Raw genomic sequence first — 12,423 nt, forward strand, 5'->3', positions numbered from 1 at the left:
TCACTACTGGGGTGAATCCTGCATGCCTTACTCCAGATCAAGTCCTTTAGTTTTATTTCTGTTAAGAGGGATAAACTCACTCAATCTTGTAGGATAACATTGTGGAATCTTCTTAAACCAATTTATATTCAGAGATTTTGTTTTACAAAGAACACAATTCTTCTATACCAAGCAGTAAATTAGAAGAGCTAACTTCTTGGAGGAATATAAAAAAAAATTCAATGACTATGGCTATGAGCCACAAGCAAGTTCTGCCTGAGGGTCCACAGGATTTAATAGAGGTGGGGGTCCGAACTACTTTCTCCGACAGAAGTGGTCTGCAAAATGAAAAAGCAGTTGCCACTCTATAAACCAGAGGAGTTTATACACTGCTCTACCAAACGAGGAGCCATTGATAAGGCAGAACTGTTAAAAAGATTATGGCTTAATAGGTTTCAAGAATATGTGGGGTATATGTTTACTGGGATCATCAAAGAGACTTAGGTGGCCAACTTTTGAATTTCAAGGGGAGTTGAGTGCATAACTACTTTAAACTCCTCTGAAAAATCTCAGCCTCAATTCAAATGCAAAATTTCACCAAGAGATACCAACTACAATGTTGACAGAGTGTGGGTCAAATTCTGTCCAGATTACACCATCATATCTCTGGCTAGCATTTGGCCCTGTGTATTTAGATAAGTAAACAAAAGAACACTGTCATAGTCAGTTTTGGTCCATTAGTTTGGACTGGGAATTTATTTTGTTACAGATATGAGAAGAGCATTTCCAATAGTGAGCATAGGCTTGCTAAACCCAGGGTTGTGAGTTCAATTCTTGAGGGGACCAGCTGGTGATTGATCCTGCCTTGAGCAGGGGGTTGGACTAGATGATCTCCTCAGATCCCTTCCAACCCTGATATTATATGATTCTATATATGATTATATTAAAAAAACAAACACATTTCTCCTGACCCATATAGTCAAGACTAAATGCCTAATCTTGCAGTCCTCACAAGACTTCGCTGAAGCCAAGATATTACAGTGGTTTCAAAGAAAGTTAGCATCTGTTTTTTAATTGAATCCTGAACTACATTCTAGAACCCCTTTACATCAAAGGGAAAGTTCTTGAGACAACGGCTGATCAGGTGGAGATGGTTAAGGCACTTCAGTTTCATAGCCAACAGTACACCAGCAAGTGATGTGGCCAGCATCACGTCCAACTGCCTTTGACTAACCTAATGGATCAGTACCTATTTTGCAGCTATGTGAACTGGAAGTGGTCTTTCAGTGTGAGACATAGGGTATGGCTACACTTGAAATTTCAAAGCGCTGCCGCGGCAGCACTTTGAAGTGTGAGTGTAGTCAGAGCGCCAGCGCTGGGAGCTCTCCCAGCGCTGCACGTAAACCACATCCCTTACGGGTGTAGCTTGCAGCGCTGGGAGCCGTGCTCCCAGCGCTGCAGCACGGATTACACTGAGGCTTTACAGTGCTGTATCTTGCAGTGCTCAGGGGGGTGTTTTTTCACACCCCTGAGCGCGAAAGTTGCAGCGCTGTAAAGTGCCAGTGTAGTCTTGGCCTGAGCAAGACACAAACCCACAATCTTCAGGACTGAAGTCAAGCACCTTAACCACCCAGCCACCACACCTTGGTACCTTTATATCAGGGCCCTCAAATTCCTACCAGGGAGAGCACTAAATTGCATGGACTGCAGACACAGGAAGGGCTCTCTTGCGTTCATAAGTGTGTGGGAGAGAGAGTCCCCCTTGTGTATGGAAGAGGACAGAAAGGCATGTGATATATCTCTGTGTGTGGACTGAGAGAGAAAGCAACCTGGCTTTCTTTCCCACACACATATGGACCCAGGAGAGCCCTTCCTGTGTCTGCAGTCCATGGCTTGATTACCCCTGGCTTGATTACAGGACACCTAGGTTGAGTCAGGTGATCCCAATGCAAAAGGCAGCAGGAAGCCACAGAGTGGGAACTGCAGAGTGAAGCTACAGGGAAAGAGGGTCTTCCTGCAGTGGTCCCAGAGGAAGAGACAGTTCCTCAGGAAGAAGGGGCTGTGCCCAGCTTAAGCCTGGGTGGAAGATTTTGTGCATGTGTGAACTTTGTTAATTTAATTAAACATCCAGGCCTTAAGAAGGGCTGTGACTAAAAGAGAGATTGTGGAGTTTGTTGCAGGAGCAAGGGAAAACTAGGGCAGGGCACAGCAGAGGCACCTCTAGCCATGAGGGGGCACACGGTCGTCCCTGTTACAAGTGCTCTTGGTTGCTAAATACTACTAAACAATACATAAAGAACAATGCAGCAGTTTTACTGGCATTTGGATGCCCACTGGTTTGATTTTTAAACACCAATAGCAGCTGAGCACACTACAGAATACATTCAGCACCACATTAAGTTAGATCAGCGGTCCCCAACCTTTTTGTGGCCAATAGCACATTCATGTTTTCAGAAGAGTATGGCGGGCGCCAACAACTACTCACATACAGGGCTGGCTCCAGGCACCAGTGGAGCAAGCATGTGCCTAGGGCAGCACATGCTATGGCGCAGCATTCCGTCCATTCTGCAGAGTCAGAGCGGGGTTTTTTTGGTTTTGGTTTTTTTTTTTTTTTTGGTGCCAGTTCTGGGCAGTGCAGAAAGAAGCTGGAGAGAAGCCAGAAGGACAAAGAACACTGGCGCCCGCAGCCTGCAGCCCCGGAGTACTCTGTCCCCAGCAGGCACGGGGCCGTGGCTTCTCTCCAGCTTAAGCCGCGGCCCTGCGCCTGCCAGGGACCAAGAACACCAGTGCCCGCAGTCTGCAGCCCAGGAGAAACCAGAGAGAAGCTGCAGCCCCGTGCCTGCCAGGAACCAAGAATATCGGCGTCCGCAGCCCAGGAGTTCTCTGTCCCCAGCAGGTGTGGGGCTGCGGCTTCTCTCCCCTGCTGGGCACTAGGCGGGCAAACATAAATGCCCCAGCAGGCGCCATGGCGCCCGTGGGCACCAAATTGGGGACCACTGAGTTAGATGGTCCACACTGAATGTCACAAATAGCTCTCATCCCCTAGTGCCCTAACCAAGCATAAACCTGGAGTTATTCTTATTAAGCAAGTGGTTGATCAACACAGAGGTGTTTCATTATGTTCTGAAGGTCAAAATCTAGTGGACCAAAGAAAAAAAATCCTTACCCAGGAATACCTCTACTTCCGAATCCCCAACATGTCTGTCAGCTGATCTCATTTGGAATGACAGCCTTCGAGGTAGCCAGATCTAAACCATTTAGGGCTTTATCTATTAGAAACAATCCTGAATTGCTCCAGAAGCAGAGCAGAAGCTACTATAGCTCAAAGAATGAAGGTGTAGTATGTGTACACTCTAAGGGCTTATAATGTGTAATATGCAATCCACTCTAAGGGCTTGTCTACACATGAAATTATACTGGGATAAGGTGGGGTATGAATTTAAACCATTAGTTGTTATACTGGTGTACCTTCCCAGGTAGGCACTATTATCCTTGAACAAAAAGGCCTTTTTCCAGTTCAGCTTATATGGCTTTCTAAGCAGTTTAAGCTAAACCAGAAAAAGTCACTCAGACCAGAATAAGTGTCCATCTTGGAAGTTATAACATCCTGGGCAGACAAGCCCAAAGGCGGCATGCTTCTGTATTCTACCCTAGGTGACGCTCTGAGGTGGCCTTTAACATTAACCATAGATACTGAACAAAGTAGTATTACTACCTAGAGTTAACTGATGCATGGATACTTGTTGCCATTCCATATCAGGGAAAGGCTGTAACATCCTGGCTAGATCCAAACAAAATAAGCAGAGCAAGCCACTCCTATTACCTGGGTATCCAAGAACATTTGGGCACCCCAAAGGACTCTGAGACTGCAGACTGCTTTTTCATGGGACAGATACATACTAGCAACAGACGGAGCAATCACACATATTTTCAGTTACTCTAGTAGTTGCCCCTCGCCAACAAACAGAACCTTGATCTTTTCTAGACCAAGTCAACCTAGATTCGGTCTCAGCCAGATAACGCAAAGCAAGGAAATTGCACCATGAAGATCTCATGGAAAGGCAATGCAGAGCTGAGTGTCAGCAACATTCTGACAGCACTGCAGTCCAGAGTGCCTCAAAATGTTATGATGTTACAATATTCTAATGTTATCTATTGGGAAATAATGACCATTTAACCCATCTCCAGATTGAAGTCATGGCCAGCAAGTGTTTTTTAAAAGATACAGTAGAAAATCATGATACTTTGCTACTGAAAGCAGAAAACAGGGGTGCTTTCTGTGTCAACACGGAAAACAAGAATTGCATTACTAACTTTTCATAACATTTGCTTAATTTTTAAAGTAAAAAAGTCACACTATATAACTGAAACCAAAAAATTCTGAAAGTTCAAATCAGAAAGTTATTATGAAGGCAACTCATTATATAATAAAATGAATGAACCACATTTACAAATAATTCCAATGTATTATGTATCTGTTAAATTCTTATAAAATACCACAGCATTAGACAACATCTATTAGAACACTAATGTTGTTTAATAACAAGTGAGCAATTCTGTGAAAAAAAGGGTACATAGAACATTAGAAACCAGTAAAGGTGAAGGACCAGATCATCAACTCATGTAAACAAGTGTATTTCCATTTATATCAATGGTACTAGACACATTTACACCAGCTGAGGATCTGGCTTCACATATTTTAGGAATTCATGATAAGGATCACTTTTGGAAGGCAACTTGCAGTAGTACAAACTAGAGGACTTAGAAATAAGTCCACTGAATGCCTATCCTGATAATAACTAAGATCAAGTCCTCTCCCCAACAAGTCTGCACGTGGAGTTAGTAGCGCTTCTCAGTGCTACACATGTGGATTGTACTCTGCTTAGGGGAACTGAAGACTGAGGCTTTGCTGATTGGTTAGGGATTAAATTACTACACTGTGACCTTTTCTACAGGCATTAATCACGGTTATTGAATGTCCTCTTCATGTCAGATTCTGAAGAACACAAGCCCATCCATTAGGATGTGGGAGAGGGAAAACAAATCACTGTATTATTTAGGGGCACAAATTGACTTTGTCTTCACAAGGGGAAAAAAAGGTGTGTTCTTAACCCAGGTTAGCTAACTCAAGGTAAAATCCTAGTGAAGACAAGTTTTGTAGTTTTCACATGAATATCTAACTCACACACCTTGAGCTACCTAAATCAGGTTAAGAAGACACCTTCTTTCCTAGTGAAGACACAAGCTCTATGAGGTGATGTGTACTCCCCCAAATCTATTTCTAACATTATAGTTGGATACCCCATCCTCTGAAAATCTTTTTTTGCAATAGCCCCTTCTACCCTACAAAAATTAAAAAAGAAAGAAGATGATGGAGGGGGAAGAGGGAGACTTTGAATGGGAAGAGGGGACTTTAAATTTGTCAGACAAAAAAAATTCCATTCACATCCCCAATTTCATAATCATCTCATGTTTGCAAACTACTCAACTTGTGTGTTAAAATGAGGGCTTGTTCCCTCAATGTTCCATTCTCTATTTTATCTTGCTAATGAGTCATAAACTTCTGCCTGCCACCATTTTCATGACAAGTCATCTTTATGTCACAATCCTGTGTTTATTACTTCAGTGGGGGAATCAATCAGAAAGAAGAAATTGCGCTGAGGTGGGTGGAGGTCTAGGAGGCTTTCTTTACATGCAATCATCATCAATAGCAGCAAAAAATACACAAAGAAGTGTTTTAATAATTTGTGGACGGCATTCTCATTTGCTCCCTAGTGACAATTCCTCTTTAAAAAGGGATGACATCAATATTATTAATAGGGACCATAATGTGAGAAAGAGTCCAGACATTTTTTTTTAAAGTTATTACTGTGCACCTTCTGATCTTAACTTCAAACAAAAACTGAAAATAAGATATTTGCAGGTGTTAATTTTAGTTAAACTTCTGTCAAGAATATATTAAATAGAATTCCAACATTCACAATATAAAAGTGCTAGCTGGGTCACTTTTTTCTTGTCAATCTCAAGCTTAGGTATTGGTCAAAGCACTTTTCAGATTTGCCGAGAAATGCTCACAGACCACTTTAGAAATGAATAAAAGAAAAAGATCGAAGACTGCTTTGAACACATTCTTGTGGCGCATATTTTTTATGAAACACCATAGTAATGCCAGTCCTGAAGCTGAGACATAACTCACAAGAGAGATACTGTATTTAACAAAGCATTACCTTCACCTCTGTCAAGTCCATATGTGTTACACGATATGCCTAACTTTGAATTTATTTAAAAATGCTCATTACTGGTATGATCTTTTTGCCTCATACTGCTGATGTGTTACATGTGAGCATAAAACGAATCTCTAATCCTGTCCTTTTGGTACATCATTTTTTTTCTTTGATTAACAAAAGGACTCAAAGAAAAAAAAAAGTCAATGAGAATAATAGGGCAATTAGGTTCCCAAAGAGAAAGTGTGCCTTGATTTGCATAACAATACACTAACTCACACCGCAAAAGCTGCCCCACCTCCTAACGTGTAATTGGTATATACTACTAAAGGAATGGGATTCTGGCTTAATATTCATTGTCCTACTGCAGACCTCCGGGGTTAGTGGCTGGAACTAAAGAATACTAAAGTAAAGGATTTTTTTTTTTTTAATGCAAAGAGAAGAACAATGCTGTACATGATATACCGGGAATATGCCTTTTTAAGAGAAAAAAAACCCCACTATTTAGTTTACTATAATTTTCTAACCTTTGTGTCTAACTCTTTATGCAAATTACTAACCAGTTATCTAAAATCTTAATCAAAATAATTATAAGAGAATGGAACCCTCTCAAACGTTTGCAAACTGTGATAAGTAAAAATGAAGGGTAGAACTGCAAGCACAAAGGAAAACCAGCTCAAATACACTCTACAGGACCACTAAGATTTAATCAAAATAAGCATTTAATAATATAGTGGCACTGGTTTTTTTTTCAACCTAATTATTTATTGTAGTAAAAACCTAATTCACCAACATCTCTTTGGTGTTCTTTAGTATTTTTTGTTACACTATCATTCTGTTTGGAAAAAACAACAACATTATAAATTTCCTCTCCTGTTTGCAAAGTAAAAGCTTTCAAGAGTTAATCTAACGTGGAGCGGGGAAGCACCAAGTATTATACACACATACAAACTTGTGATTAAAAATATGAAAAGGAATCCAAACTGAACTGTCCCCAACCCTAGAGCTTGAGATAGGTGGAGAACAGAAGTTTTCTCACCCGGGTTTTCTTCATTAAATTGTAAGCTTTTGCCTTTAAAACCCCACAGTGAATCTTCCGGGAGTTTTGCATAGGCCTCAAGTTTCTATCTAGCAACACACCCTGGTGCTTCAAGCCACACACACAGAAAAAACATTGGCACTAGCAAGCACATTTAGTAGAGCCATATTTTCCCTCCTCCCTTTCTGGAAAGTTTTAGACCCGATCGACAAGACCTAAAAATCCATTTTGCAGGAGCCAGCCCCATTTCCTTCTCTTACTTTACAGAGCAATGGCTGCAGTCAGAGCTTTCCCCTGCTGAGTTAAGAGACCTTTACCTTAATGAAGTGGCACCAAACAACAGATCTAGGCACGTACAAGGGGGTTTAGAAGCCAAATGCGCGGACTGAGAGCATGTTTCATAGCAAAGCTAGGCCTGTCTCTCCCCTTCTTCCCTCCGTCATCATGTCATGCTGATCAAACATGTCTGTGTGTGTGAGCCAGCGAGAGTCTGTATTTGGCGGCTGTGACTTCCTGATTCTCTGCTGCTGATCACACACACAGGGAAAAAAAAATCCCCAACCACCACTAAACCTCGCCTCTTCCTCTCTCCAAGCAGACACAGAGAAGCTAGCTCAAAGCTGCCCTCCTTCTCCTCCAGACTCACTCAAACGCACAGCGACCAGCAACAAACTGCAACATTTGCTGCAAGCCCCCGCTTCTCCTCTCCTTCACTTAATCATCAACAGAAAACTTTTTTTTGGTAGCCAAAAAAAAAAATCCCCCTCCCATGGTGTGGCGATGAGGCTCCCGTCTCCCTACACAATACAAATCTACGCGAACATGAATGTGTATACACAACCTCCCCCCACCCCCGCAACACCCCCCAAAAATGACTGAGGGATTTTTCTGTGCATACTAGAAATAAAATGCTTTTTGCTTTGAAGGTGATTATAAAAATTGGAAGCGCATGTTATTCCACTCTCTGCTTCCTAGGCTGCTGCAAAAGGGTGGGGGGGCTGCAGGAGAAGGGGGAGAGAGAGAAGCTATTTTAGGAAGTGAATCGCGACACCTTTCAGCAGAAGAGGAGCGACTGACTAAAGCGCTGATGTTTTGTTTTTAATTGCATAGAGACCCTGTGACTAAACTGTAAGGCAACAGGACCTGCAGCCCCGGTTCGTGAAGTCCCGGCCCCCACCTTCTTTTTCTCTCTTCTACCCGCCCTCCCGGGTGTGTGTGCGGGTAATGTTTGTGACAGCCAGACAGGGAGATTATCCGGATCATGGCCTCCTTGGCTTTGCTGGTTAACGTTGCTACTCTAACAAGCACCCCCCACCCCATACCTCCCATCTTTTTCCTCCTCCACCCCCCCTTTCCGCAGCCACGTCTATTTAAATATTTGCATTACAAGAAAAGGACCCCCCAGGCAACAAAGCCCCTGCAAAACCCCTACAAACTGCAACGCTTGCCCAACCCTTCCCCAGGGCAGGACACACTGAACTTCCAACATTCACCACTCAGCAGCAGCCAGGCTGCTGCCGCCCTCGCCACATGCGCCAAATCTACCCCTTTGGCCGCTGCCGGATTGCGGGGGGGAATCTCCCTTCCCCCACCCCCTCTTTATAGCCACCAAAACACAGCCAGAGCAGTCAATGGGGAGTGGAAGAGGCGACCAGCCTAGCCTACCGGCCCCATCGCAGCCACTGAGCTGCTCCTGGAGGGGCTGTTGCTTCTTGGGATCTATTTCTGTCTCCGCTGCCGCTTGCCCAGAGCCTTTTGAAACGCTCGCTTCAGCAGCACCAGCAAAGGTTGCGAGAGCAGCTGATTACTGTTATTTATTGCTGGCTCGGTTCGCCAGTCGCCTCCTCTAAAATGCATAGATTGGAAGCAACGTCCCCTGTCCCCTCCTCTGCCAGGCTCCCTCTCGGTGCAGCTGACTCCGAAGTCAGGAGCCGGGCTTAGAAAAGGTTTTCATTATTATTTCCGAATTATTTTGATTGAAAACTTTCTTCGCTCCTCTGGGGAAAGGTGGGGGGGGTCGCGACTGGTCTCTGGGGATAGTAGCGATGCTGTTTTTTTAAACGAGGGAGGGAAGGTGGCTAGGTGCGTGCGTGTCATCAAATAATAACACATTCTCTCCCAAGGAGCCTGACTAATGGTGCAGGTTCAGAGTACGTTGGCAGGGGGCGGCGGGGGCGCAGGGAGAAATGGGGTCAGAGAGGAGTTACAAGTTGGATTTACCTTGCTCCAGAAGCGTGGCGTGCGGGAGGTCTCCCCTCTCCCTCTCTGAGTCACCCAGAGTACAGCACCGGAGAGAGAGGGACTAGATTATGAATATGACTTCATTGATGACAGCCATTCCCTCCTCTTCCTAAACTCCTGCCCCTGACTCCTCCCCCTGCTTCCCCAGCCCTGCACCACCGCTCAGGAAGCGGCTCTGCGACTGGCTCCGCGCGGAGCGAGCTCCCGCCTCGTCTGCAGAAAGGCCGATCGCATTGGTGACTAGGGCCTGTCACTCAGCCTGCTGCCAGAGGAGGAGGAGATGTACAAGAATGTGGGGGGGGGAGAGAAAGTGATGCGTGTGTGTGTCTGTAAATGTGCATGCTGCAGCCCCCCTCTGTGCATGTCTCAATAGGTGTGCAGGAGCAGGATGAGTTTTTTGCACCTTTTCCCTTCGCTTGTTCATTTGGCATTTGTTTGGGTTGGAGTAGAAAAGACTGACGGGCCCCAGTGTGAGAGACAGGGACTGTGTAGTAGCAATCGTGATAATAATAGTAGTTTGGGGGTAGGTGAAGAAGGTGCTGGAATTTATCTGTGCCTGTGCCTGCCAGTGCACGCCTGCAGAGAGCGAGGGGGAGGTGAGGGTTGGGAAGGAGAGATCTGAAGGCTATTTGTTGTACCTGGTGTTTGTTTGTTTTTAAAGGGCACCGCCAGGCATTGTCATGCATGCTGAAACTTTTTATTCCCTTCCTAATCTGTGATCATAGACCCTCCTTTTGTGAAAGAAGGAAGGCTGCAGAGAATATTCCAGCTAAATCTGTCTGTCAATCAGTTGGGCTTTCAACTTCCAAATGCTTGTTAATGAAGATGTAGCACCAGCCTGATATACTATTCTTTACTAAATATTCCTTCAAGATGACCAAGGGGTTGTTTTGTCATTGGTCTGGAAAAAGCTATTAAACTATTCATCAAATGTAATCTGCATGTAAAAAGGCTGCAACTGTACTAGAAGGGAAGTTGGGGGTGGATCTGGTTTTTAGAGCTAGGAAGAGTAAATTATGTAGTTCTGTTAACTCCCCTCTCTCTACCTGCCTTTCACCCTTAAAACTTGCAATACTTGCTCACTTTTACATGCTGGTGAGATAACTTAATTATGTAGGTATTGTTTCCCCTTCCCCAAACTTAGCTGGTCTGCAATCTAGTGCAAACCTATAGATCTATCACAATATTTCTAGAGAAAATAACTTTATGCAGTGTTAGTAGTGAATACATTAAAAGGTTGTTTATTTATTTGTCAAATTGTCGGGCCTATTATTATAAACCCTGATTAATGTGGATGCTTGACTCTTAAAATTAAAGCTGATCCTATTTGATGATATTAAAAGTATGATTTATTCCTTATTTTGTAATGTAACAGGCTGAATTAGGCATTCCAATTGCAGTCCAACTGTTTTGTTGGGGACATTATTTTCTGTCCTGATGTAAAATCTTATGTTAAGAGAAATTTCACAATTAAAATTACTGACTATGTATTTGAGCAATGGTATTTGAAAAGCAGGTCCTTTACTGGTCTTAGCGACCAACTGTAGTAGTTAAGAACCTGAAACAATAGGACTGTACCAAGTGCTCCATATGGATTAAGTGACAGGTATTGTTTACATGGTGGACTTTTGCTTTTAGTATTCAGATCAGTAATGGCCTGCCTGATTATAATGCTGGGTATACAATGCTAATTATCGCTGATTCTGTGGTTTTTTCCAAGATCTTATCACTTGATCATTAACTTCAGCTCCTTAGCTATTCATGAGTATCAAAATGATAAAAGATAACTGCACCAAAGAGAATCAGTATTAAGCTCCAAGCAGCCAATAAAAAAGTTGTTCCTCAGAAGAGGAAACTGGTATTGTCATAAGCTTCAACATTGCCTATACGGAAAAGACTTAACTGGGAACAAAATTTAGTGAAATGGTAGTGCAGAATGCAAATATGACTAGGTAGGAGAAAAGCAATGATAAAATATTCAATAAATGTACATGTTAACTTTATTTTAATCTAATTAGAATGGAACATTGAAGACTTAGCTTTGTGTCTCTGACCATGATTTACAATCCAGCATTTTAGAGATAACAAAATTAACACCTTTGTGAAGAGGAGAAAAACACAACTGCAGTGAATTGGTGTTTTGCACATCCCTCACCTCCATTATACAGCCCCCTCTTTTGTTCAGGGCTAATGTGCAGGCCTTCTGCCCTTTATCTCTGCAGAGGAGAAACAAGTCTTGCCTGGGGGGAAGCTCACATAAAGACAGCTCACATGCATTGGCCTTGAACTCAGCAGAAATTAAAACAAATGGTCATTCCTTTCAGTAAAAACAATACAAAGAGGGCAAATAATATGAAATTAATCTTCCAGGCACAATAAAATGTTCAACTGATGTTAGGGATAAATGCACTGATTACTTTTGTTTGCAGGAATTCATACAGCAGCAAATTTTATTTGAGACTGTGGGGACTCCAGTATATTGGATGGATACCTGATACCATATTAACATGTGGGGAATTAAAATAATTCTTCTGACGATTCTGCCTCTAAGAATTCTTTCACAACAGTGATGACACCACTCACAATGACCATGTCTCCACCAATACTCATAAGAGAAAAGAGTCATCTGACTGGACACCCCACAGTAGACAAAACTACACTCGTGATCCTTACATTGGTTGCTTCAAGAAAAAAATTGACTGTGAAATCCTTAACAAACATCACATCTACCACAATCTCTCTACTGCTGAGAGGATAGCTATACAGTGCCTGAAATCCAACCACCAGACAGTGATCAAACCAGTGGATGGGGGGGCGCCATCACAGTCCTTAACCATGATGTCTACATTAACGTAGTCAACTAACAATTCTCTGACACTCCCAACTCTCCAAGCTCATCATCAGAAGCACACCCCACACTGACTAGAACCCAACATTTCA

General features: G+C 43.1%; 1 protein-coding gene across 3 annotated transcripts in view; it reads right to left on the minus strand.

Moving 5' to 3' along the window:
- Nucleotides 1–9,602, minus strand: part of SMARCA2 (SWI/SNF related, matrix associated, actin dependent regulator of chromatin, subfamily a, member 2) — a 195,619-nt gene extending 186,017 nt beyond the window's left edge. For 2 of the 3 annotated variants that reach the window (XM_050944258.1, XM_050944256.1), the window contains exon 1: nt 9,463–9,602. The gene's annotated coding sequence lies outside the window, so the exon portion shown is untranslated. Of the gene's footprint in view, nt 1–7,559; nt 7,764–9,462 lie in introns of those variants that run through there. The other variant, XM_050944257.1, reaches the window with a different exon arrangement.
- Nucleotides 9,603–12,423: the final 2,821 nt, after the last annotated feature.

Source organism: Gopherus flavomarginatus, chromosome 3, assembly GCF_025201925.1.
Source record: "Gopherus flavomarginatus isolate rGopFla2 chromosome 3, rGopFla2.mat.asm, whole genome shotgun sequence".
In the NCBI taxonomy this organism is placed as follows: Eukaryota; Metazoa; Chordata; order Testudines; family Testudinidae; genus Gopherus; species Gopherus flavomarginatus.